The 27,494-nt window shown below is 44.1% G+C and overlaps 1 pseudogene across 1 annotated transcript; it reads right to left on the bottom strand.

Moving 5' to 3' along the window:
• Window positions 1–3,261: 3,261 nt before the first annotated feature.
• LOC309890275 (delta-1-pyrroline-5-carboxylate synthase-like) lies at window positions 3,262–21,324 on the bottom strand (annotated as a pseudogene). The gene is made up of 11 exons: window positions 21,226–21,324; window positions 20,613–20,757; window positions 18,288–18,361; window positions 17,953–18,055; window positions 16,625–16,851; window positions 8,468–8,605; window positions 8,163–8,358; window positions 7,683–7,804; window positions 5,708–5,894; window positions 4,076–4,162; window positions 3,262–3,464 (listed from the first exon to the last, which is right to left on the bottom strand). The product of its transcript is annotated as a delta-1-pyrroline-5-carboxylate synthase-like (transcript).
• Window positions 21,325–27,494: the final 6,170 nt, after the last annotated feature.

Raw genomic sequence — 27,494 nt, 5'->3', positions numbered from 1 at the left:
TATATGGGATACCCTCCAGAAATTGGAACAATGCATTATATAGACTAATCAGACGTGGTCCGCTCAATGTTGGGGAGTGGAAAGGGTAAATTATACCCTCCCTGAGGGACCGAAATTTGCTTTACAAGCACGGGAAACGTTACTGTTAAAAGTCGGTGTATGGCGGTCAATGATGGCAGCGAACAAAAGATCTTGCGTGATCTGGGGCTTAGTTTTGGTCGGGAACCCGACTGTTCAAAAACTGTAAATGCAGGGGGATATAATCTAGCCAATTTAAGGTCATTTTGTAATATTACTATCCAAGTAGCATACGACCCTGATAAGGAGTCTGGAGTGGATGGATCTTTGGAAAGTGGGTGAAAATTAGGTATAGGGTATTGGTGGCTATGTGGTGATGGGAGGGCAAGGAAGAATTTACCACCTAATTGGAAGTATTATATATGGAGTGGTAATTCATGTCAAGAAAATGGTTGATATTAATAAAGAAGGGGAAGATTTGGGAGGGTGGCCATGGGGGTTGGAAAGCCCCACACTAGACACTAACACCACCCTAACACTAGACTCTTCTCGATGAGGCCATCAGGAATGTAAAAGAGTTTAGAGGGAACAGAGAAGGGTGATTCAGGAGACTGCATGCAGTCTCGGGTTTCTTGTTCTCCAGCCATTGAGGCATGGAAGTTTCTGGGTGTTTACTGTTACTGTTATTTGCAAAGTTGTTTGACCAATGAAAAGTTGTTTTGAAAAGAACTGCTGTGGAGAGAAGGGTATAGGAGGGGAGCCTGCCCTCAAGATAAAAAAAAAAAAAACAAAAAGGAAGGCAACACGATGTGACGAAGTTATGTCATCAGTAAAGAAGCAGAAAGAAGGAATGAAAAGGAGCAGGTTGGCAGAATGGAGACCAGGACGAGAACAGGCACTTTTCTCAGCCGTTCTTCTTGCCATCTCAGGAGTCGGGAGCACTTGGAACAGTCCTTCCCACTCACGTTGCAGCTTCGATTCTTTCCACATTTGCATCAAAACACAGTCTCCTGCTCCGAATGGATGGATCAGGACTTCCAACGCCTCCAACATTACATGCTGTCGCAGTAGGAGATATCCGTGTGCTGACTCTAAGGAACGGGATGGGGCACAGAGTGGAGTGGAGACACCACGGACAGGCTCTGTGACGAGAGGGGGACCTGATGCTCTTGTGCGCACTGTGACCGATAAGCTGCATGATCGCTACCCTGAGCTAATGGCCTGTCATGTTTTTGAGAAAGCGTTGTACTCTAGTGAGAGAACTGGTGTTTCTCTACAAGCAGCAATCCCCATGCTTTTGCTTCAGCTTTGAATATTGAAAGAACAATATGATCAAGCAAGTAACCGAACTCCCAGCTTTTTCAGCTGGAAGTAGCTCAACCTTTCTTTTACACAGGAAGAAAAATCTAGGAGCATAACAGATTACACACCAAAAACAAAAACATGTAAATAAACAATGTAATAATATCACTCGCAGAAAAAAGAAAAAAAAAAAAAAAAAAAAAAACAACACGGACAGGCGGCGACTCCCCTTCTCCTGGGGGGCAAGACATCAAGCGGTGTCCATCTGTCCCTGCATGGGAAATGGATGCTGGAAGTGGGCTTCTCACTATCGCTGCTTTGGGTAGTTGTGGAGTAATTGCCTTAACCGTTCCCTCATTAATGGAAATGGTTAACCCAACGAAAGTTAGAACAAATGATGGGGATTCTCCCCTCTGAACACAGGCCAAGAGAGCTGGAGTTGTTCATCACGGAGAAGAAAAAGCTCCAGGGAGAGCTAATTGCCGCCTTTCAGTGCCTAAAGGTGGCTTATAAAAAAAGTTGGAGAGCAACTTTTTGCTCAGACAGATAATGACAGGGCAAGGAAGTTTCCAAACTAAAAGAGAAAGAGGGGAGTTAGATTAGATGTTATGAGACCAGGGGAAAGGATAGAGGAAGACAGACACTGAGAAGGGCAGAGGAATCAAAAAAGATCAAGAGACGAGTGGGACAGAGGAAGGAGTAACAGCGGTAGCTGGACAGAGGAATTGCAGGGAACGCTACTGCAGGCGTGCAGTACTGGGTGCTGCAGTATCAGTGCTTTTATCATTGATGGGCAGTACCAGTTGTGGTTGCAGTGCAAGCAGTTGTCACAAAGTCTCAGGAGAGCATAGAAGCACAAGAGGAGCGTGGGGCATAATGGCTTTCTCAGGGTTGCAGAGTAGAGTGCCATGGTCCTAAATGGGTGAGTGCGGTAACATGGCTACCCAGCAGACACCCAGATGCCCGGATAGGTCCTGTGTGCCACTATGTTGGCTCCTGAGTACCACGCACACGCCAGCAGTCAACAAAGCATGCAGAGGCAAGTTAGCAGCAAGAAACGGATGCACAGGAGAGAATGTCCCTGTGCAGGCTGCACCCATCCCACTCCCTGCCCTGCCAGCATTTGCAGTGTGGCACCATTCCACTCCCTCCCCATGCACCTTGACACTCCAACCACCCTGACCTATGGAGGGCTTCCCTGAGCCCTGGCTGCAGCATGCACACGTGAGTTCCTTTGTTCCAGTACGCAAAAGGCAGCATTTATTCAGAGCTTCTTTTAAACTTCAAGGTAGTATTGCATCTGGATGACGGGTTTGGAGGGATTACATTTCACAGAAAACCCATGAGAAATAAATGTCTGGTGGACAGAGGTAACAAAATTCACACCGTATACAGTTGCGCTATTTATCTACAGTTGTCAAAAATACAAAGAAATTAGATAAAAAAGGTTGCTTGGTCAAAACATTAATGAAATATACGTTCCAAACGCATAGGAATCACAGAGTGATCAGACAAAGACAGTAAGTGTCTTAAAGCTTTAGAGCTTTCAAGAGCTGCTGTGGTCACGTGACTAAAGGAAAGCTACCGAGTTTGTTCACCAAGACAGGTGTTCAGATTAAAGACAGGGAAAAAAATTTACACTCTACCACCAGGCATCTTTGCTGGAGGGGACCAAGGGCATGAACAGAACGCAGCAGATATTTCAACTTTTCCTTACGGTATCTGTATGTTTTAAAGAAACCTCTCTGGCAAAAGCAAGGTCAGTTTGCAGATACTATCTAAGGAAACAGTAAGAGACAGCAACAAATAACGCGTGTCACGGATGGGATCACTTCATATTCATTGTACTGCACAATGACCAAGAACAATGATCTCAGAGCTGAAAAGCAAATCTCTTTCCCCAAAGAGTACCCTGAAGCCTGAACGTCTTCAATAAACATTTTATTGATGAGTTTTCTCAATGTACTCGGTATTTCTCTGAGGGAGAGGTAGGCTCTCATGGGGCTACTTCATGCTCCCGTGCTCTGAGAAGTCAGAAACAACATGATTGTCCCCTGTCAGTAACCACTTTGTAGTTCAGAGTCCTTCAATTCCCACTGGTTCGCGTGCATGGATACGAGAAGTACTAATTCCAACTTCATCACCTGTAGAAAACACACAAGGTAAAGGTAGTTGATCCTCAGAAGATATTCAACTTTGTACTATATAGCCCTGCATCTTTATGTAGAAGCAGTCATTCACCTCCCTTCCTTCACTCCTCCCCAAGTGTCAGAAGTTATTTTTACCTGTTCTGATCAGAGGAGCTTTATTCTAAATTGGAATGTTTATACTTCTGTCAGTTTCAGCTTCACTTTTAGAGAGAAAGAAGCCAGAAAGCTACGTGTGTCTTACATACATCGTACATTTGTTTGAGGGTTTACCCTTTGAACAATAAGAACTAAGTTAGTCAGGATTCCATTCTTATATCCTTTTTTGTTTTTCCTCTTCTTAAACAGACTATTGCGTGATCTTATAAAACCCTAAACACAATTTTTTAACACACAGAGCACTGCATGTTCAAGCCTGCTACAGCGATTTCTAGTAGTTTCTACCTCAGGAATTAATGTTTCCCTTGTCTTCTGCACTTCCTAGTATGTGCACCTGTTTACTTAGGTAACTGATACTCAGTTTTGTTCCAGTCTTTCCTTCCTCCCACACTGCTGAGGGAGCAAACGGCTTTGTGGTGCTTAGCTGCCTGCACACCACAGGCACATACAGAGTACAAATCTCTATCCATCAGAGAATCGGTTACTGGCATTCCAAGCACTGTCCACATGCTGGAGGAAGAACTCCACTGTTTTCTCTGAAAAAGAGGCAGAGAAGAAAATAGGATACAGTACAGAGTGATCATGCAGTCCAATAGGCACAGCCTCATACCGTGAAGAGATACAAGAACAGAACTTTCACCTGCAACATTATCAGACAGTATTTAACAGCCTGGATTAAAGCATGTTCATACACACCTTCTTCGTAATATGTTTATCACATAGACACAACTATAAATATTACAAGAAGCTTGCAAAGACAAGAAGTGAAAAGACGTCTAATTCTTACTACAGCCTAGACCTCGCAAACAGGGATAGTTGTATGACTGGGAAGAAGTGACAGCAGCCCCGAGCTACATTTTGCAGTCAGACAGTTAAACTACATGTTCAGCTCTACATTAGCTCAACGGATACATGGAACTGTTCTATAAAGAACATGGAAAGTCCTATCATAATGGAATTAATGGAAATTAATAGAAAGTCCTATATTAAGTTTATACTGAAAATAGTATTTGGGAAAGAGAATGCCGAAACACCACATGAAGTCAGCTAACTAACCCAGTTCAACACAGAACATGCGAGACTGGAGCAACCTCAAGCAGAGTTGTACGAGCTTTAGTACTCTGGAGGATGCCTTTCTCTGTAAGGCTGTAAGCTGCAAGTCAGTTGCCCAGAGCAATGGGACGAATGCTAAAGATGAACTCTATCTCCAGTACACACCCAAGTAAATCACTAGTGCACCAGGTAGTGGCTTACAGTATCAAATGCATGCCTTTCGGTGCTACTCGTTTAATTTCTGCAGAAGGTACAGAAACAGATGCCTGCTTGAATCTCACACTGATGAGCCACAAATCAAAATGACCTTACTGTAGCTGACTCTCAGAAGTTTTAGCCTTGTATGGAGAGTCATCCTTTGGCTGGGAGCAGTTCTAGCTACGTTTTGAAGTGGCAGAGTGTTCAAACCTCATGCAGAGGAGTGGAAGAAGCACAGAGTGGCGCATAGGAACAGAAGTTCGCGGCATCAAAGGAGCAAGAAACTGGGAACTGAGATACATGCAGCTTTTACGCTACAGATGCGGAACTGGGAAATAGAGGACTGGGAGAGATGGAGAAAAACACTTGTGGTCCTTGTTTGCAAGGCTTAAAAGCAACCTGGGAAGACAAAACGTATATAGTCTGATCTTTCTTACAGCCCATATTCCCTCTATAGAAGCTCACCTCTTCCTCCTTCGGAGGCCTAAAGACGTCTCCAGGATTCAGGAGATGTTTCTGCAAAACTGTCTGATGTGGTAAGTCTGTACAATACAGGAACACAAAGCAATCTGCCTGACAAGAGCATGCGTTGACTTGTCGTTGGCCAGTTGCTCAAACACATGCCTTCACCTCCTGGAATAAGGGCACACAACATGTTTTCCTTGAATTAAACACAACTACAGATAGATTTAGCTCATAGGGTTCCAGCTGATTATGCTCACTACAGAACCAAGATAAGAGAAACTACTGCAATGTAAGTAGTTATGCTAATAACAAGATCCCACAGTGAAACCAAAGCAGAAGCTTAAGGGAACAGATTGGTCACAAACCATTCTCCGTGACGGTAACATCCAGGTGAGAACTTCCATACTTGTGGATATGTTCGACACCCTCTTGTACACTGTCCACAACCTCAATGCAGCTCTCCAGATCCCCATATTCGTCGTGGAGAGATTTCACTTCTGAGGGGTTGAACATCAAGTAAGAGGCAAACTTTGGGCCAGCATGAATCTTCACCTGCAATACCAGAAGTATTTTGTGCTGTAGATTGTACCAATGCGTAACAGGCAAAAAGTGCAGCTTGTTGTTCTGGGTATAGCTAGGATAGAGTTAATTTTTTTCATAGCAGTCCCTATACTGCTACATTTTGGATTTTTGCCTTAAACAAACCACTGTTTTGGCTGTTGCTAAACAGTGCTCACACAGTTCCAAGGCTTTCTCTTCTCCCCCCACAGTGAGAAGGTCGAGGGTCTGCTAAAAGTTAGGAGAGCACATAACCACAACCGATTCAAACTTAACCAAAGGGATAGCCTATGCCATATAATGTCAAAGTCAGCAATATAAAATGAGGGGAGGGGAGTTTCGAGGAAGGCAGATATTTCCAGGTTTGCAAGTCTCCCCTACAAAAGACCTTACCTGTTTTTATCCTTTTCTTTTGTAAACTGACACCAGCCCTCTCCAAAGTGTATGTTTCAGACACAAAAGAGTTACTGGGCCCAAAACAAGGCAAGGACTTTCAGTTATTTTACGATCCTGATGAAGAAGATCTAATGCATCGTCAATCTCTGAATTTAATCGTAGCAGCTAAGACACCTTAACAATGAGTGGGAGGAGTGGAGGAGCAGGTGCTGATCTCTTCTCTCAGGTGACAGCGACAGGACCCAAGGGAATGGCATAGAGCTGTGACAGGGGAGGGTCAGGCTGGATGTTAGGGAAAGGTTCTGCACCAAGAGGTGGCAGGGCACTGGAACAGGCTCCCAGGACAGTGGTCACAGCACTGAGCCTGCTGGAATTCAAGAAGTGTTTGGGCAACGCTCCAAGATGCATGGTCTGATTTCTGGGTGGTCCTGTGTGGAGCTAGGGGTTGAACTTGGTAGTCCTCATGGGTCCTTTGCAACTCAGGGTATTCTATGAAAAAAAAAAAAAAAACACAAAACAAAACACAACCAAACCAGACATTAAAAAAAAAAAAAAAAAACAAAGACAAAAAGAAAACACAAGCGAGTGAGGACTTGCTCCTGACTAGCTATCTGGCAAGCTTCTCTTAATATGACTTTAACATTATCGGAACATGACCTATTTTCCATGTTTTCCTGCATCAATCACTGCTTGTATACACTATTTGCCAAATGGAAATGCTATGTGAAAAATCCATGTTTTAAGTGTAATTTAAGTACTTCACAAATATTTCTCTCGTGATGCATCTCTGCTACAAAACATTACGCATGTCAAAGCAATTATGTAGGACAGTGGCCTTTGTTCCTGTGGAACAGTGGGAGGGGGGAAATAATGGGCGGGAAAATGGGTGGGAATAAAGGCAAGCGAGACAAAATGTTCAAAATATGTGGATGAAGCAGATTAGAGGAGGAGAAACATAAAATGGGAAACGACTGACGTAAGAAGGTAAGTTAATAGATTTAATCAGAATAGTATTTGGGTCCGGGAGGTTGCCAGCCAGGAAGTCAGAATTAAGAGTAGTAGAGAAAGGGTTGGGGAAATGCTCTTCCAAGGCAGAGAATGATTTTTTTCTATGTAAAAGGAAGTAGTTGTATCCCAGCAATGGCATGCAGCCACCCCAAAGAAGCTGCTCGCAGATCATTTCTATGCAAAAGCTTGGGGTTGCATGGAGAAGCCAAGAAAGCTCTCCGAAAAGAGTACAAAGGTGTACAAAGAGACATGTGGGTAACGTAAGTGTTATGTTATCATAAAACTACATAGGGCTATGTCAGCAAGACCAAGGGCTCCTAAAATGAACAACAAGTAAATAAAACAAAACAAAAGCCAACACAAGTATAAATGACTAACCTGTTCTACTCTCAACGTGTCTATGATCTGATCAAACAACGGGGTTCTCAGCAGGTCTCAGTGAATTAGGAGTGTTTCCCGAGCATCACAGGCAGCAGTATATTCACACTTTGAGTCTCTGACTGAGGTTTAAGAGTAAACAAATGGTTACGTAACATTTATGACAAAGAATTTGAAGAGCATGTGAATTATTATTACGTATGGTTATAATAATATATTAATATATATATTATTATAATAATATATAATAATTATAATAATAATATAATAATAATATTTTATATTAATATAATTAATATATTAATAATATATAATAATAAATTATTATAATAATATATTAATATATATATTACTATAATATAATAATAATATATTAATATAATAATATAATAATAATAATAATATTATAACCATACCACATATTCCAAATGTGTAGTTCAGTTACACTCATGGTATCCAAGTCACCCTCTCACAGCTTACTTATTCATGTGGCCTTCTCCACGCTGGCATCTGTGTCCACATACACATGACAGATCCATTCACCGTGTCCCATCACTGGAATTCCCTTAGCAGCTTTCTGGATATTCCTGACTAGCTGGGATGACCCATGTGGAATGATTAGATCTACCAGCTTCTCCAAATGGCAGACATCTTCCACTTCCTTGCTTGTATTCACACGTGAAAGTTGTGACACAAACAGTCAATGGCCTGAATTCTCAAGCTCTGCCTGTGCTTCTTCTACATGCTACAGCACAAAAGTTGTTGCTTTAATTCTAGACACTTACTACTTGCACTGCATCTTTGACTCCATGAATGGAGAGTGCTTCTTGAGTCAGATGATGAAGGATTTGATTGCTGTATGCTGCCTCTTTCCCTCCTTTTATTAGCAAGCCATTTCCGCTAGCTATGGCCAAAGAAGACACCTGTCAGAAGGGAATTAAAACAACAACAACAACAACAACAACAACAAAGTGATCTGACTCCTCTGGGAGAATAACATCTGCAAAATAGAGTAAGAACAGGATTTTGCATTCTGCTGACTTACTCAATATTAATATACAGCACCAAGAATTTTTTCCGAGTCAGAACGTGTAACTCCAGTAATGAAGTATCTTAACGTTTCAGAAACAAACTTGAGCTTCAGGGTACTACTGGCAAAGGGAGACTGCAGTAAGTCAAAGGAAACCCTGAACATAGGCTCTGGCACAAATTCGCTAGCTGTATAAAACTATTTCAGATGCAAGAACTCTTATCCCTAATCATTCTGGCTGGAAGTAGCTAATGAGCTCTTCCTACGACGAACATTTTACTTGTGCTCTCTTATACAGAAGCCTTTTGTTTAATCACGCTGATTTTACGTTTATAACCAGAAGGTGTCCTTGCCTATAGCAGGGGGGAGTAGATGACCTTCAAGTTCCCTTCCAGCACAAATCATTCTATGATTCTATGACACCTCCCACTAGACCAGATTGCTCAAAGCCCCATCCAACTTGGCCTTAAATACTTCCAGGGATGGGGCATTCACAACTTCCCCAAGCAGCCTGTTCCAGTGCCTCACCACCCATAGTAAAGAATTTCTTCCTTTATTCTAATCTACATCTACCCTTTTAGTTTAAAGCCATTACTCCTTGTCCTGTCATTACACTCCCTGACAAAAAGTCCCTCCCCAGCTTACCCGAAGCCTGCTTCAGGTACTAGAGGGCCACTATAAGGTCTCCTCAGAGCCCTCTCTTCTCTAGGCTAAGCAACCCCAGTTCTCTCAGCCTGTCTTCATAGGAGAGGTCCTCCAGCCCTCGTCAACTTCGTGGCCCTGCTCTGGACCTGCTCTAACACATTTATTTCTTATGTTGGAGTCCCCAGAGCTGAATGCAGCACTGCAGGTGGGGCCTCACAGGAGTGGAGTAGAGAACGAGAATCACCTCCCTGGACCTTCTGGTCATACTTTTGATGTGGCTCACAATACGGCTGGCTTTCTGGTTTGCAACTGCACATCGCTGGCTCATGTAGAGCTTTTCATCCATCAACACTCCCAAGTCCTTCTCTGCAGGGCTGCTCCCAATCCACTCATCAACCAGCCTGCATTCATTCTTGGGAGTGCCTTGATGACGGTGGTGAACCTTGCACTTAGCCTTCTTGAACTTCACGAGGTTCTCATGTACCAACCCCTTAAGCATGTCAAGGTCAACTCAGACCAACTCCTTTTCCCTACTAGTGTCCTCTGGGTAAAAAACAGTCACCACGTTTGATATTCTACCTCATCCTGCTGTCCACAATTTGAAAAGAATACTGAAAAAATAAGGAATACTTCAGAAAGATCCTTGTCAATTAGTGGAACCTTGCTGTACCCAGATACTGTGTGTCTTTAACATACAAAACTAGACATTAAAATGCAATTTGATTGTATCTGGTTAAGAATCTGACTCTCCAAAGATCAGCATCACAAAGGAAAGCTGCAGAGACAAGCTTATTTAAATAAATTTAAAAAATCCAATCTGTAATGGGTTTGAAAACAGTTTGTTCCCTTTAGATAGTAATAGAGCACGGCTATACTTCAGAACAATTGGATTTCTTGAAATCTGTAAGAAGCAGTCTGTGAAATATGATCTCAGAACTTCGCCTTGTAAGTATTAGAGACAAACATGCTATTGTATATTGTTATAAATGACTGAGTCCCGCATAGGGTTACAATCAAAGTTTACAATTTATTAAAGGAACAGAGGTAAGCAAACAGCACTGGGTGCGCTGGGAGTCTCTGCTCCACGAAGACGCACACCAGTTAAATCAGGCGGCTGGTTTTTATGCTCCTAGGCTAATACATATTCATCACCACTTTTGGAAAAGGCAGGGGTATTATAATTAGTTTCCCGGAACCCGAACCATCCCACGGATGCATGCGTATCAGTCTCCAGTGGTCCCTCTGAGGGTCGCTCATACTGAAGGCTCGTAGTCTTCCTCACAAGTTTTGTCCTTCGGTCGTTCTTCAGCTTCCCCCCCCCTCCCCTTATTTAGTAGTCTCTGGGCCAGATGCCAGAAAGTCGTGTCTCATGCAATAGTCAGCAGTTATCTCAAAAAACTCCCCCCTATTCTCTTATCTCCCAGACCCGAGTCTCAAGGTTTACCCTTCAAACCCTCTATCAACACAAACTGCTAGACCATTCTTTTGCAAGATACAAGAACTATATACACTAACCACTCTGTTTCTCTTGGACTTGTGGTTATTTATACAAGGGGATGTAAGACAGAAGGTCACATTTCATTATGAGGCCCTAGCATTGTTCCATATTGACACGAATCAGATGAACATATTTCACAGTCCCCCATCTCTTTTTTCATGGTATTGATCCGTGTTTTCCTTTCCAATCGAGTCAATACTTGCCAAATTGGTATCAATTTTGGATATTCTTTTCTTTTTATTATCGTCAGGCAATGGGTTTTCTCTTCTCCCTGGTTCTGGGTCAACAGTGTGAGAAACTCCGTAGCCAGTAATTAGGCTCAGGCGAGGATCTCAGCGAAGAAGTAATTTGTTCGCGATTGCAATGGCGGGCGCCCCACAAGCAGGAGAGCGCACCTACTAGTTCCAAAACACAGTTTATATACTTTTTGATGACAGGACCCTCCCCTGTTTCCCCACTGACTGGGTAATCCAGGTTCGCCATCTATCCGATGCTTCACAAACAATGCATGGCCTTCACTTGCCGGCCTGTTAAATTTCAAATTTCTTTTGACATTTTTACTGCTTGGAGAGGTAATGTTTCTTCACTTGTCTGACTTGACACTGTGATTTTCACCTAATTGTCCTAAGAAGTCTGGTTGTCTGCATTTTACAAGGTCGCCTGCTAAGTTTTCTTATCACTGTAAGCATATCTCAGTACCACATTCCTGCCCTCTAAACAACGTAACTCTGCAAAAACAACATTCCTATTCCCACAACAGGTACTGCAGATATTTGCATTCCTTGTATAACTGGAGTGTATCAGCCTGGTAATAGAAGGTATTAAACATGGGATTATTAACAATTCTCCACATATCCCCAATACAACCATCCTCATTTTAGCAAAACAATCACTGCCCATAAAGCCCCCTCCCATAATCTTCTTAGATCGATTCCATTCCAAGTTTGAACTGGGACGTGTGCAATCTTCTTCATTTCTTTTACAAGTTCATTTACAGCTTTTCTTTCTGTTGTGGTTTAACCCAGCTGGCAGCTAAACACCACACGGCCATTCACTCACCTCACCCCCTCCCTCTCTGGGATGGGAGAGAGAAATGGGAAAGTGAAGCCTGTGAGGTGAGATAAAGACAAGAAAATAACAATAATAAATAATCATAAATAATAATAATGACAATGACAATAATGATGATAGTTCTACTACTACTCATGTGTATGAAACAAGTGATGCACAATGCAATTGCTCACCACCGCTGATGCCCAGCTGTCTGATGCCCAGCCTAACCCCGAGCAGTCCAGCCCTCCTCCCAGCTCTTGCTGCACCCCCAGCCTGCTCGCTGGCAGGACAGTGAGAAGCTGAAACGTCCTTGGCTTGGTGTAAGCACGGCTCTGCAACAATTAAAACATCAGCATGTTATCAGCGCTCTTCTCATCCTAAACCAAAACGTAGCATTCTACCAGCTACTAGGAAGAAACACCTTCATCATTAATCTCTAAACAGCAATTACTAAGGTTAGATTTTCCACAGACTTCTTCTTGTGCTAGTAAATAATCCAAAGCTAAGCGATTTTGATACATAAGTAGATAAGTAGTCCTCATCTTGGTATTTTGCTTTGCAATTAAGCCAAGTGCACCTCCGGTTTTATTTACAACTATTTCCATTACAGCTTGTAACCTAGTTATTCTATTAAGCATATATATTGGGGTCCTATAGCCCCAGGATCCGTCTTCTGCCCATGTAGCTGGATCATAATAGGCAAGACGCCTTCAATCAAGGGGTTGGGCCCACTTTCAGGGTCAATTTGGGCTTGTGATACCGTTCAGCCTGCCGGGGTGATCCAGCTCCTGGAAAACGAATCACAATTTTATATGGGTTTAAAAAGAAAAGTTCTTACGTTATTTTCTCGGGACAACCTCACCTTAGTGTGGGAGAAGTCCGGTCGAGGCCCTCTCACTCGGCAGTCAATACCCATCGCCTCCCTCGGTAGACCATACACACTGCAGTGGAGGGTCCTGCCCCGGTCTTGCCTTCTCCCTTTCCTCCCTTTAGGCTTGTCCCCTTTATTTGGCGTCCTTAATTCATGCAGAGCCTCATTGCCAGAATATGAGTTCTTCTTTAGCTTTAGTTTCAGTTCCCCAGGAGTGGACTCAACCCTCCAGGTTTCGGTAGTTACTGGTCCTTTTATTCTGGATCTGTGGATCCAACCCCTTTCCGCTGTTCTCACAGCTGTTTCAGTAGTAAGTAAAACTTACTACTTACAGTCCCTCCCATCGGGGGCTCAATGATTCTTCCCTCCAGGTTTTTATTAAGACCTTGTCTCCTGGTTGTATCTTATGAACAGCAAATCCTAAAGGTGGTGTTTGAGCCATCATTCCAATTTCTCTTAGCTCTTGTAACCTCCTTCCAATGGTAATTACGTATTTCTGGATGCTACGCTCCTCAACTACATTTTTCCTAGAGGCATCCCTTGAGAATAAGGCATACCATATAACATTTCATATGGCGATAATCCGCTCTCACTGTGTGGTTTAGTTCTTATGTTTAAAAGTGCCAATGGTAAGCATTTCATCCAGGGCATTTGTGTCTCGATCATTAATTTAGCCAAGTGTTGTTTTAGTGTTTGATTCAATCTTTCTACTTTCCCTGAGCTTTGTGGGTGCCACGGAGTATGGTATTCCCACTGAATACCTAATGATTGACATAATAATTTTATTATTTTAGAAGCAAAGTGTGTGCCCTGATCAAAATCAATGTACTGGATTATCCCATATTTAGGTATCAGGTGTTCTAATAGAGCTTTTACCACCATTTGTGCCATAGCTCGAGCTACGGGATAAGCTTCTACCCATTGTGTTAAATGATCTGCTATTTCCCATAGATATTTTATCCTCCCTACCTTGGGCAATTCAGTGAAATCAACTTGTACTTTCTCAAAAGGCCTGTAAGCTGTTTTTCTCCCTCCCGTGGCTGCTTGTCAAAACACTTTCTTATTTATCTTCTGACAAGTTAAGCAACGTTGCGTAATTTGTTTTGCTATTAAAAAAAAAAAAAAAAAAAAAAACACACAGCTTCCTGCTGAGGCAGAACTATTAACATTCCTACATCCTCCTTCCCTGCTCATTCAACTTCAAAGGGCTCTGTTAAATACTACATGCCACACCTTTAACACCGGGGACAACTCTTTTAACGCTTCCTTTATCTTTCTCCAGCCTGTACTTTTCTCACACCAACACCAAAGGCTCAGTCAAGAGCCAATTAATTCCACTCCTTTTCTCTCCAAGATGCTGAAACAACGTATCAGTATACTACACTTCATCCTATTTTCCTTCTCTCCTCCAAAACATGAATTGCCAGATAGTGTTATAGTCGACTGATCCATAAAGTGGCCATTTAGCTTATATAGTGGCCACCACTGATTGCAATACTTAGTGAAAGTCCTCTTCCTTTCTGCGCTCCCAGTTCTAACAATATCCTTTGAATGTGCCAGCGTGCACCCAAGGAGGCTTTCTTTAAAACATCTTTGTTTTGGATATTACTCATTCCTTTGATTTTCCATTCCCTTTTATTTATTTATTACTATTCCTTATTAGTTACTGTCCTTTGTTTCAATTTCCACGCAAACCTTTTTACTGTGGGTTTTTACTATCTTTTCCTAATCTTCTTCCCAAATGTCCCAGTTCTCCGGGATTAAATGCCTCTTCCCGCATACAAACTTTACTATTTCAGGTTATTAAGGAGCCCCGTTCCATGTTCCAATCATAAATCCATGGAACTTCAGGAAAAGAGCTGAAGCACTCAGCCTTTCATCTTCTAGACAAACATTACCACCTTTTCCACAAAATTTACATTTCAACAGGACCGAATTTCGAGCCAAATGCCAAGTTTTCTCATGCACTTTGTTAATAAGCCCATACAAAACAAGGAATCACTCCTGTGTATCCGTCAATAAATACCATTTAAAAAGGCATTGACACCTAAATAAATTCACTCTCCCCCTTCTTACCAAATTGCCAGGGCTCAAGCCCAAACCACCACAGAAAGGACTCTCTCCGTTCTACCGCTTTGATAATCAGTCAGCCCCCTCCACCTCTCCAGTACTTGGCAAACTGACCAAACGCCACAGCAAATACACCAACACTTCTAAACTGTTAGTTACTTAGATAACGCTCCCGCCTTTTTTTCTTGTCACACTCAAAGCATGTAAGAGCAAAAATAGGATCACAAGATACACTGCCAGGCCCACATATTGGGCACCACCAATCAAAACTTGGTGAAAACAGCACTTCTTTTTGGTCTGTCACGCACTTCGTTCGTCTCCGGCCGCTCCCCTCACGGAGAATACGGAACCGCGGATCGGAACTCCGCACTCGCTTCGCAGCTCACTAGAAGGTAAACTGTTAGTCTGCAATTGTTTCACCTTTACTGCAACTCAAGACTGAACTCTGAGCACTGACTCAATTCCGTGTATGCTATCTCCAGCTAGCTATCAGGCACACACTACTCCATGGAGAAGTCAAATTTCCTCGGTAATTGCTTACCCAAACCAGTATGAGATGCAATAGTAAACTATGGAGGAAGCAACCTCTCCTCTGCACTCAGAGTCCATCCTACTATCAGCTACAGCATGGGAGAGAAACCATATTATTCAGATGCAGAGGTATCAAGGATGATCCTCTGAAGTTACATCGGAGAACTTGAGGATGGGGGCTGGCAGGAAGAAAAGTAACAAGACAAGACATCCTAAGTCTGTAAAAAAAGAAAAAAAAAAAAAAGAAAGGTGGGGGGGGGAGGGGGGGGTTGAGGGTGGGAAGCCAGTAAGAATCAGCCTGATAAAACAAATGAGATAAAGAAGAGGAGAATGGGAGAGTTTGGCTAGGCAAGGCAAGACACCCAGGAGGCAAAGGCTGGAGTCTAGGAAGGCAGACTAGAATTTGGCAAGGAAACATACTGGTTTTCTATGAAGAACAGAGCGAGCAGCAAGGAAGCAATAATGGCAGAAAGGGAGACTACTGCCTTTTCCTTTCACATGAACTTTGCCTAGAGCAGACTCCCCTTCAGTATGGAACGAGGACAAACACTCACAAAATTCAGTTGTGAAGCTGCCCTTCGGCAGTCTCTTTTTAAGTGCCCATACCCATCCCTTGCTCCTCAAATACTTGCTCATATGTTAGAGAAACGCTCAATCAGTCTTGCTAAAGATACCGGCAGTAAGAGCCTAGACTTAGCTTTTACACGCTTGTGGAAAGATATCATTCTGCCTCAGTGCAAACATGCAGTATCAGTATGGGACAGACCACTCAGAGCCTAGAACTTCTACTTCGTGCTGATCTTGTCAGCATATATTCTTAACAGTTGCAGTTTGTTATTAACGACCTATATTAAACATTTGATGTTTAATCGTAGCCTGCAATTCAGCTGTAGTCAGCATGGACAGAAAAGTGCTCATTGGTAGGAGCCTTGTAAGTTGCAAGTTAAGCAGGGAAGCTATGTGATAAGACACGGGCAGAAATTGCACCACCTGAATGTAAGCTAACTCCTTCTCTACGTTGGGTATCAAAAACCAACGCGGAATAACTCTCAGCATTGCAGAAGCAAGTCCCAAGAAGACTGTAGTTTTCTGTAGGAAAAAAAAAAAAATGGGATGACAGCAGAATTCATTTCAGAAGAATACAAGCAGAAGTCTTTTGAGGCAAGACTTCTTGCAGCCTTCCAATAACTCACCAGTAGAAATACACTTTTATTATCAAAGATCTCTCTGCCCTCCTCACATACCTGTGGAAGACAGTCAGTCTGGACGGGACTCAAAAAAATCGCAAGAAAGACCCCAACAGGCACTGTCACCTGCTCCAACTCTAGATCTTTTGCTATGCGTGCTCTCCGAACTATGCTGCCGACGCTGTCCTGTGAAGATGCTGCAATCTGACAGAGCCCAACAGCCAAGCTGTTCAGCTTTGATGTAGACAGACTGAGACGTTTCAACAAAGGAAGTGCCAATCTTCCTAGAAGAAAGAAAAAATTGCGCTCAAGATAGATTTATCTGGCTAGTTTCAAGAAAAAGTGACCTAATGGTCAAACCAGGAAAAAAAGCCGCTGTTTCCCACGCCGCAGCAAGAAACCTACCTAAGATGAACAATGTAAAGCATTAAGTTTAGTAGCTACAATCAAACTGCTCCAATTTGACAACGCTTTCACCTACCATCACATATACACCTAATACGATATGAATGATTTGTATATGAAGTAACATCCGCAAAGACAAAGTTTGTCCTATTTCTAGTACCGTTACACAACCGTGTACCTGAATTTCTTACCAATTTCTACCCTTGCAATATTCCTGGAAGGTTTGCGCAGTAATTGCCTCTTTCTATTTCACAGATAGAAATCCCAAAGAGCAAAGGAACGCATAGCATTTCAGATTGGGCAAGAGCTGCCGGAGTTTTCTAGTCTGAACACGTTCAGGTAGGAAGTTTACTCAGAAATGTCCCTCCAGGCATTCTCCTCAGTACAAAATGGTTGCCGTATGCCTTTTACTGAACTTCACAACTTGTGATGCGCCAGTTCCACACATTTTCTAACCCAAGACCAGCTTCCTCACGCACCACTCTTACACAAAAGAATGGATTTAGTCTGTGCTGCCTGAACTGTACTTTCCTCAGTCAGAAGGTAAGGTGGTTCTTTCTGGAAAGCATCATTTTTAAGTAACAACCTTCCCCACAGGGGCCAAACATTACGTTAACCAGCCCAGGAGAATATTCATGCTATTTCATGCATGATGATAACAGGGAAGATCCTTGCTAGATTTAATTTCTAAAGTGAGCCTCCTTTGGCAAAAGAAAACACTGTTCTATTTTTAGTTTTTTAAACAATGCTGTGGGTTGCTGCTTTCAAAGGCCTCTCTCTCCATCTTCTCTGATAGAGACAGCTCTTACGGAAGCTGCAGCTGCTTACACTGACAAGCTCTCAAAGTCCTGGGTTCCCTAATCTGTGACGGCCATAATATCCAATTGCAGGTGACAGACTACTCTTGTTCTGCTCCTTTCCTTTGAGGCCCAGAAAAGCTCATGACAACAGGTGTTCCATGAAAGGACCCGTAATATTACCTTTATTTTCAGCTTCTTCTAAGTCCTTTTTGTTTGCCAAGAGAATTTCTTCTCTCTGATCAGTTAATAAGTCACCGAGATGATAAAAAAAATAAATAAATCTCTGCTCTCTGAAAGAGAAAAGTGTCTGAACTGCATTCTTACACGAACTCCATGGTGTTTGACATCTGGCTCACTTCAGCTCATTCCTACTGACACATCTTCTCACTGGCTTGATGCCCTGAATACTTGGAGCCAGCTGATTTTTTCCAGGACCCGTTTGTGTTATAAACCTGTATTTTAAAACTTGCCACATGTTCACAGCCTTAAAGAGCGAGAACATACTGTTCTCTCACCTGCTCAGGCTGCAGAGCTGCCAGCGTCCTGCTACCGGCTCGAGACATTCCACCCTGCTGCTCTACTGTAGGGCCTGCCAAAACAAACACACACACGCAACCACAAGACATGCAGACAAAGGTGGAAGGAAATGAACACTAACCTTTCAACTTTCAACTCCTTACTCAAAGCAGAAAAACAGGTACGGTCTTAAGAGACATATCAAAGAAGTTTACTGTATGCCACAACAGGAAAATTTGTATCAGATACCAAAATGCTGCCACGGTCCCCGAGCATAGCCCTTTTCAAGGCATCACAGAGATTCAGTAAGATCATCCATGTCGTAGGGGACAAACAAGTATACAACCTGTAACAAGAAGACTTGACAAAGAGCAAAAGAATACAAGGACAGCTACATCTCAGGGAGTGGGAGGCTACTGCAAAAAAAGGAAGGCATCCTTTGAAAAAGTTTAATTACATAACTACTGAAAAGAGAAAAGATTGCAAAACAACCTGGGAATGTGCAAACAATACAGGAAGCCAAAACCAGCCTCAGCAACAGCTTGCACAATAGCTGCTCTCTCTCTGCTCTGTGTACGTTGAAGGGCTCCTACAGAGGAGAGGTTTTTTTCTTGGCACGGATGTCAAAGAATCCATCTCAAACTGAAATGATACAGAACAAGTTTTGAAACAGAAACTGAAGTAACAAGTCAAAAGGCTCAGGCAGCATTTCACTAAGGAGTTCTCAAGGAGCTCCTGGATAAGCTACGTTTTCACTTTTAACTCTTGAAATTGTCTGTAGAACAGATGACTTGGCATGTGACTAATATGCCCGGACTTCTATTCAAGAAGTGTCCTACAGAAATTGCCAGAGCAGGAATTCCCACGGTAAGGAAAATAACAGGAGGTATAGTGGGAAGCGTAAGAAAAGAACTAGGGGACACTTGATTAATAAGACTTAATGAAGGACTGTTAAAACAGCTTTTTAAAGCAAGGTCATACTTTATAATGTGGCGTGTATTTTTGTGTTCTTTGAACACAAAAGGGGTGTTGGACCACGTGACCTCTGGAGGTCCTTTCAACCTCAACCAGCCTGTGATTCCTTTGCAGCCACTATGCAACAAAATAGCAAGTACAATTCACAGCAGATAAACATGAAGCAACGCAGAGACAAAAGGGGAAATCAGGCCTTGGTAGTGCACATAATCCTACGAAAACATCACTTCAATGCTCATCAGCGTTGAACAGCAACTTCCCTGTTTAAGCTTTTGGAGAAGGCCTAGGAAAGGCAACAAAAACCATCCACAATCTAATCAAAACTCAAAGTTAGCCTTGCTATCTCATAAACTGAAGGTTCACTTGCATCTCGGACGCTACACAAACTTTTATTTTCGCTCACCTTGAAAAGGTCACAGTAGAATAAAAACCGTTTCAGCCAAGAGAAACAGGGATCGACAGATCTTTGGAACAGTTTCTGTAGAAAAGGACTAAGAAAACACCTTTTTCATGTGAAAAAGCAATGAGGGAAAAGACAATGTCTCATCATAGAAGTTGAACAGAGATCGATCACCCACGTTCTCTTTCCATACAGAAGGTGGGGGCATCAAAAGCTAGCAGGAAGCAACTTTCACTCCTCCTGCCCACAAGCACACACAAAGTAAAGCAAGCAGTTCTTCACATAGTGCTAGCTCCAGAGTTTACACACAATACCTGGTTAAGGCTCGTGACTCCTGTGACCCATGGATGCTAAGTGTTTACCTCGGTCCAAAGGATATGGCCAATTTTTACAAGAAATCCATTTAGCATTTTTATACTCCAAGGCGTTTGCTTGTCTTACAGTGCAAGTCACGAGTATCACTCTATACTTGTTCTATTCTGCTAAGATCACAGATCTTTGGTCTGACTTTCTGCGGCCCTTGTTACATTGTCACAGCAACACACAGGCAGGAAAACATTGCTACATACAGTAACAAAAGACTGAGTCATAAGAAGAACCTAGGATAAAAAATGAAACCGCACACTATCTTAGTTCAGCACTACATTCTATATGCATGCTTTCAGCCTGAAATCATCAATAAGAGACGATAACCTCTAAGACTGAAAACAAGACAAATTCTACTTAGTTCTCTGAATGCAAGGCTGATGCAGCAAGTCATCAGCTGGAAGGAACCCAAGCAGAGGATTCAAGATGTTCCATTCCAACATTGAAACTTACCTTTCCAAAGCCGCTTGTCAAGCAGAGCATAGTTTCCCATTTGTTGAACAGGCAGGCCTAGCCAAATTTCAACCCTAAACTTCCAGGGAATCTCTACTGCTCCCAGCGTACATATTACTTCCGTACTCACCTGCAGGTCTTACCTGTGAAAACAAAGTTCCAACTTTCTTCCCTTCTACAATATCTGTGATGACATGACCCGAGATTTTCGGGTGGACTCCATTTGCAATCACTACAGAGGTGCCTCCTCGCAGGGCCCACAAAGCTGCTGTCACCTACAGTGAAGGAGAGAGCCAGTTCCCAAAAATGCACTTGTTAGTTGAATCCCCATCCTCCACAAGAATTCTTATGTTGGAAGAAGCCCTTAAGACCATCAAGTCCAAGCATCAACCTAATGCTACCACTAAATCATATCCCTAAGTGCTATGTCCACACGTCTCTTGAATACTTCTAAGGATGGGGACTCTACCACTTCCCCGGGCAGCCTGTTCTAATGCCTAACCACCCCTTCCATGAAGAAATGCTTATTTAGTACCCAGATATCTAGTGCTGCTCAATAGAGTTGTTCCTCCCTAGGGGTAGGGCTTGGCATTTCCCTCTCCTGAACTTCAAAAGGTTCCTGCCTGCCCCTATCTGCAGCCTGTCAAGGTTCCTCTGAATGCACCGCCCCCACCCCGCACAAGGGCCATTTCCACAGAAGCCACCAACCACCCGCCGCCTCGCCCCCTCCCTATCCAGCCCACCGTGGCGCGCCACCGACCACCAACCTCGTTGCGCCACCCCTCCTCGGCGTCCCGGCCTGCCCCGACAGCTTCTGCCCATGGCGCCGGCAAGCCCTGCATGCTGCTTCTGCCCTGGCTTCCTCCAAGCCAATCACACAGTGCTTCCGCCCTGATTGAAGACAGGCCCTGACATCACTTCCGCCCCAGGTTCCCAGCCAAGCACAGCGTGTCCCCACAGACACAGCAGAGCAAACACACAAACTAACATTGACATCCTACCCGTAAACATGCCGTAACAGTGACTCACCTGAGAAAGAACTGCATGCAATAAAGGCACCTAGTACTACATTAGTTTATTCTAACAGATCCTACTAGCTGCCACCTCAAAAAGACGTGCGTACCGCTCTCTACTTGGAAACGCATCAGTCCGTCCGTAGACTCTGACCCACCTAAAGAGCCCTGCAACTGACTGAAGGAAAAACAAAGCACTTACCCCAAAGAGCAGCCCAGGCAGAAGGAGCTCTCTGATGGCATACCTGGGGCTCATATACCGTTTGGCCGCGCCCAGCACCCAAGCCCAATCACCTGGGAAAGGGAAGGGGCAAAGCACAAGAAAGTAGAAAGAGAGCACAGAAGGAGCAGCAGCTGTTGTTCTGTGGGCCTTTTTTTTTTTTTTTAAGTCTGATGGCACAATTTTGTGCAGCGCTGCCTGGGCACACATTTCAGATAGAGCTAATGAGCAGCTGAGGTAAAGGAGCTGGGAAGAGAGAGGTGTTGCAGCAGGTATGCTGTGGCTGTGAGGTGCCTCAGGGTGTGCTTTTTCTCTTGTTTCTACGGGTGCTTCTTTAGGCAGCTTGGAGTCTATGGATTTCTAGATTTTAAGTGCTTGGAATTCACTTAATAGAGGGATATTTAGCAGAGGTTGCTGGATCACTGGTTTTAGGGATGGTGGGATACACTTCTGGTTTTGAGTTATATTTTAATCACTTGTGTAACTCTCCAGAGAACTAAAAACAGCTTGATTACATGCTCCAAGAGGCTTGACCACGTAGGCACAGTATTACTAAGAGACTGAGCAGGGTCGTATCAGAGTTACCTTTTTTCATCTGTAAAGGGTCTGTGATTACCCCTGCCGGGCTGCTGTGTGTGCGTGGCTTTTTGGCATCTGTGGAGCTCAGTCGCTTTTGTGTGTGTATGTTCTTACTTTTTGTGGGTTTTTGTTTGTTTGTTTGTTTGTTGTTGTTGTTTTTGAGAGGCAAATAGTGCGTGTGCTGAGCGTGGTTGGCAGGAGGAGGTGGGGAGCTGTCTGGCAGGGAAGCTGTTCAGGACTGGTAGGTTTGGTTTCTAGGAGCATGCGGCATCCTTCCTGTGTGATGCGACTGATTCTTGGGCAGGAACGTTCCAGCTCGTGTGTCTTAAATAACGTAGCTTGTGTAGTGTGTGTTGTGTGGCCTGGGCAGAGTTTGCTTTGGCGCTGTGAGCCAAGAATCTCAGTTAAAGCTGGTGAGCAGCTGGAGTAACGGAGCTGGGAAGAGAGAGTATTGCAGCAGGTACACTCTGGCTGTGAGGTGCCTCAGGGTGTGCTTCTCTCTTGTCTCTGCAGGTGCTTCGTGCAGTCTTGGACAGGGAAGGGAAATCCCCATGTCACGGAGCAGTGAGGGAAGGTGAGAGTGTTTTCAGCCTGGTCATCCCTTATCCAAAGCGAACGGAAGACACTCAGGTGTTTCCCTCAGGGTCTGAGGTGAGGCTGTTTGGGATAGAGGAGCAGTGTGGCAGGTGGTTGTTTGCAAGCACAGTGGTCATTTTGTCCTTTTGTGTTCCCAGGTGGCATGGGTGATGCTGTCTACTCCTTCTGAGCTTGGACTTAATTTCCAGGTACAGAGGCAAGTGGACCGCTGTTTTGAAAGGATACAATTAAAGATGGAGTCGCTTGTGTTGATGAGGGATGGGTGCTAACGCTGGCAGCTGAAAGTTTGTCTTCTGGCTGTGTTTTCCTTTGTTCAGGCTGAAACTCAGTGTGCAGTCCAGGACGTCATGACCTGAGCTGCCTCTGGAGTGACTCTGGTGAGTGATGAACAGAGGTAGCAGTTGTTTTTGGGGTGCGGTTGTCACTGCAGTTATTTTCCTACATCCAATAGAGTAAAATTCCAGTTTGCCTTTTAGAGGTGCTTTAAGTGGCTTAAGAGAACAGGTGGAAGCATCTGCCACGTGGGGCAGGTAAGAGGCTGAGGTTAAGGAGGGGATGAGAGTAACTGTCCAAAGGCTGCTGTGGGTTTTGCTGCTGTGGTTGCTTTCTCCTCTGTTTATCAGGTGCCACAGGCAAGGTGGGCTGTGATAGCCCTTAGAACAGGAGCAAAGCAGGTCTCTGGAATGCTGCGTTGTTCCTGAGAAAGGTGTTGTAGAGGAAAAAGGTTGTCTTGCGTGGCGGTTCCTGATGGCGGTCTTCTTCCGTAGGGGAAGAGGTGCCTGAAGCCCCATGCTGTGTAGCCTGAGCACACCTCATTGAGGATGAAGCCTGCTTTCCAGCAGTTCCCAAAACTGTGTTGAGGCTGAAATGCTGTGTCTGTGTTTGGGTTGGGTTTCAAGTTTTCATGCTGTGTTAGGGATGGGTTTCAAGTCAGTGCAGCGGAGGGCCAGGACCCAGCGTCCTGTAGCGTGTTTTGACCCGTCAGCATGGCCTTTTGGTTCTCAGATAGCCTACTCAAGTATGTGATTTTTCCTGCAAGTGATAAAGTGATATTATTACATTGAATTGGTTTTCTTTGGCATGTTGTGCTGTGCTTTTTTTTTTTTTTTTTTTTTTTTTTTAATGCTCCTGGATTTTTCTTTCTATGTAAAGAAAGGTTTGAGCTAATTTCAGTTGAAAAAAATCCAGTTACTTGCTTGGTCATATTGTCCTTTCAAGATTAAAAGCTGCAGCCTAAGCATGCGGAACGTAGCTTCTAGAAACAGCCCGATTCTCTTGTCTGCACTCTGCTTGCTGTTGAGCTAAATCAGATTAAAAACAAACAAACGAACAAAAACACGCCAGCTGCTGCTTCTCCTTCTGCTCTCTTTCTACTTTCTTGTGCTTTGCCCCTTCCCTTTCCCAGGTGATTGGGCTTGGGTGCTGGGCGCGGCCAAACGGTATATGAGCCCCAGGTATGCCATCAGAGAGCTCCTTCTGCCTGGGCTGCTCTTTGGGGTAAGTGCTTTGTTTTTCCTTCAGTCAGTTGCAGGGCTCTTTAGGTGGGTCAGAGTCTACGGACGGACTGATGCGTTTCCAAGTAGAGAGCGGTACGCACGTCTTTTTAAGGTAGCAACTAGTAGGATCTGGTAGAGTAAAGCAACTGATATAGTACTAGGTGCCTTTATTGCATGCAGTTCTTTCTCAGGTGAGTCACTGTTATGGCATGTTCATGGATAGGACAATAATGTTAGTTTGTGTGTTTGCTTAGTGGTTCTGGGTCCCTCAGGATTTTTGCAGGATTACGGGGCTTACTGTGAGTCTTTGCCTGTATGTCAAATACTATCAAAGTTACAACCTTGGTGGCAAAGTGAGGGAGCAGGGTTTAGGAGAAAGGTATTGTCGAAGCTCCCTGTGTAAGCATGTATCTGAAACCAGCAGCAGTAGGCATGTAAGGTGTAATCTTGTTCAGGGTTAGGGACAGTTTGTTATATTTCTGCAGCTTTTGCCTGTGGTTTTGCTGGCTGTTGAGTCTTTAGACCTTGCATCCTTCTAGATTTTAAGAGCTTGGAATTCACTTAGAAGAGGGATGCTTAGGAGGGGTTGCTGGCTAACTTGTTTTTGGGAAATCATGGGGCGTTACATTTCAATCTTTAGATATATCAAGCCATTTGTGTCACTGTCCAGAGGATTCACAAAGAGCTTCAGCACGCATTGCAAGGGGCTCGACTGCATAAGCGCAGTAGTACGAAGAGACTGAGCAGGGTCACCTTTTTCATCTGTAAAGGATAAGTCTGTAATTACCCCTGCTGGGACTGCTGTGCATTCATGGCTTTTTGGCATTTGTGGACTTGAGGGTGTGTTTTTTTTTTTCTGGCTCTGGTCTCTGTGTTTGAGTCCTCTGCAAGAAGCTGTACTGTTTGCGTGTCCATCGTGGGCATGACCTTCTCTCTTTGTTTCTTGTAGCCCAGGGCATGGGCACGGAAACTTGAACGAAGCACGAGGGTGAGTGGACAGCAGTGTGGGCCCTGAGTTGGTCAGTGGACTGTGTTAGTCTGCTTTGCCTGTTGGGCAAACTACCTTGCGACAGCAGAGTACGTCTCCTGCCACGTTTCTGAGGCGCGCCAGACGTCAGCAGTTCTAGTTCCTGAAATGCTGGAGATGCATCTCTTTGGGGTGTTAGGTGGGCGAAGCGGTGATGCTGGGCTGGGGAACACGGGTCTGGGGCTTCTTGGCTCTTGCGGTAGGGGATGAAAGAAGAGGAGTGGGTATAGACCGTTTTATGGATTGTCACGTTTGTCTGTCCTTTCTCCTTGATCTAAGCCCCGTGGGCTTGGCTTGGCACAGTGAATGGAAGCGCTGGGTGTGGGTTGGGAAGGTGAGTGGAGAAAAGTTGGAAAACGGGCATTGTTTTTGGTTTGGTAGTCTATTGGTCCACCTCTGGGTGACTCCTCTTTTCCAGGGATGAAGAAGGTACTGGGAACATCCTAGCTGGTCTCTGTGGTCCACATTGAGGGTGGATGCTGAGCCCTGAGAATTAAGTTCAGGGGCAAATCTCGGGTGTTGGCAGGGGGAGGCAGGGAGTTGTCTAGGGGGTGTCTATCTGATTTCAGTAGCAGAGCAGGTCAGTTGACTACTGTTTTGTTTCTGAGGAGGGTGCTTCCCTGGAAGAAGTTTGGCTGGCGTGCTGGTGCCTGATGGCACTTTATTTCTGCAGGTGAAGAGGAGCCTTAGGCTTGAAGCAGTGTCCTGGCTAGCCTTTGTGTTCCTTGGTGAGGATGGAACCTGCCTCCCAGCATTCCCAAGCTAAGCTGGGGGGGCAAGTGCTATGTTTGAGTTGGGGTTGTGAATGGACCCATAGGGCAAGGGTCTGTGCTTGTAAGTCATTGCAGCGGATGGGGCCTTTCAGGATTGATCAGGTCAGGCAGAGATGATGTGTGGGGAGTTCTGTCACGTACAGCGTGAACACGTGCCAGGCAGGGCAGTCCCAGCTTGTTGTCTGTGCTGTGCTGTTGCTCTTGGTGCTCGGCAGGCCCTGGGGAAGCCATCCTGAGGGTATTGAACACTTGACCTCATCGGAATAACGCTGATGTTCAACTGGGAGCTGAGCACCTCTTGTCTTGCAGTAGGAGCTTAAAGGGATCACTTCTTCCGTGCGTGTAACTTTTATTTTGTATCGAATGTTTCCTGATATGATCATTATGTGTTACGCGCTCCTCAGGTTTTGATATCCTCATCGCCTTCTTCCACTGGACAGATTAGATGGGCAACTTGGTAGCCACACTAAAGGTCCTAAATGCTTGTTTCGTCATCAATTCTGTGATTCTGTGATCATAGGGCTGATCCAAGCACTTCTTGTCTTGCAGTCACAGCTTAAAGATGCGTTTTGGGTCTTGTGCATATTTGGTTTCAGATTGTGTCTGTTTCCATCGTCACTGTTGTGGAAGTTATCTGGGCTTCACCAGGAGCTCAGGCTGGGGAATTCATTTCTGAAGCGTTATTCTTAAGGGGTTTGCACTGCCCATCCTTCCGGTCTCTTGTCTTAAAGGCAAGCATTCTATGCGTCCATCATCCCAGTTCTGGCGGTCACTTTCAGTCGCAGGTCATGGCATTTGAGTCTGTCCCTGGGGTAGCCACAGATCATCTGTTCTGACTCGCTGTCACTGTAGGGCTTCCCTCTGGGAGTTGTCATTCTGCCTGGTGTCATTCTGTTACGCTCCTAGATTTTTCTTTCTATGTAAAGAAAGGTTTGAGCTAATTCCAGCTGAAAAGAGTTTTTTGTTTGTTTGTTTTTATCTGAATAGAGTAAAACGATCTATTGATGCTTCCTTAGCTGGGCGTAGTGCCCAAGAATGGGGAGAGAATGAATGGCCTCCTGAAAGAATCATACAGCATTATGGACCAGCTACCTGGAACCTGAATGAGGTAGTATGGGGGCCCGAGAACCTATTTGTAATTTGAATTGAATAATTATGTTGCAAGCTGTCCTTGGAATTGTAACTATATATAGTTACAATATATATAATCGTAAACCATAAAATAGCTGAACTGGGAGCTGCAGGGTTGATGTGGGAATGTTGAGGTGAAACTCTGTGGTTTGTAGCACGCAGGAGGTCAAACGAAT

Source organism: Aythya marila, assembly GCF_965140915.1.
Source record: "Aythya marila genome assembly, chromosome: Z".
Classification (NCBI taxonomy): domain Eukaryota; kingdom Metazoa; phylum Chordata; class Aves; order Anseriformes; family Anatidae; genus Aythya; species Aythya marila.
This window is presented reverse-complemented; position numbering and strand designations above follow the sequence as displayed.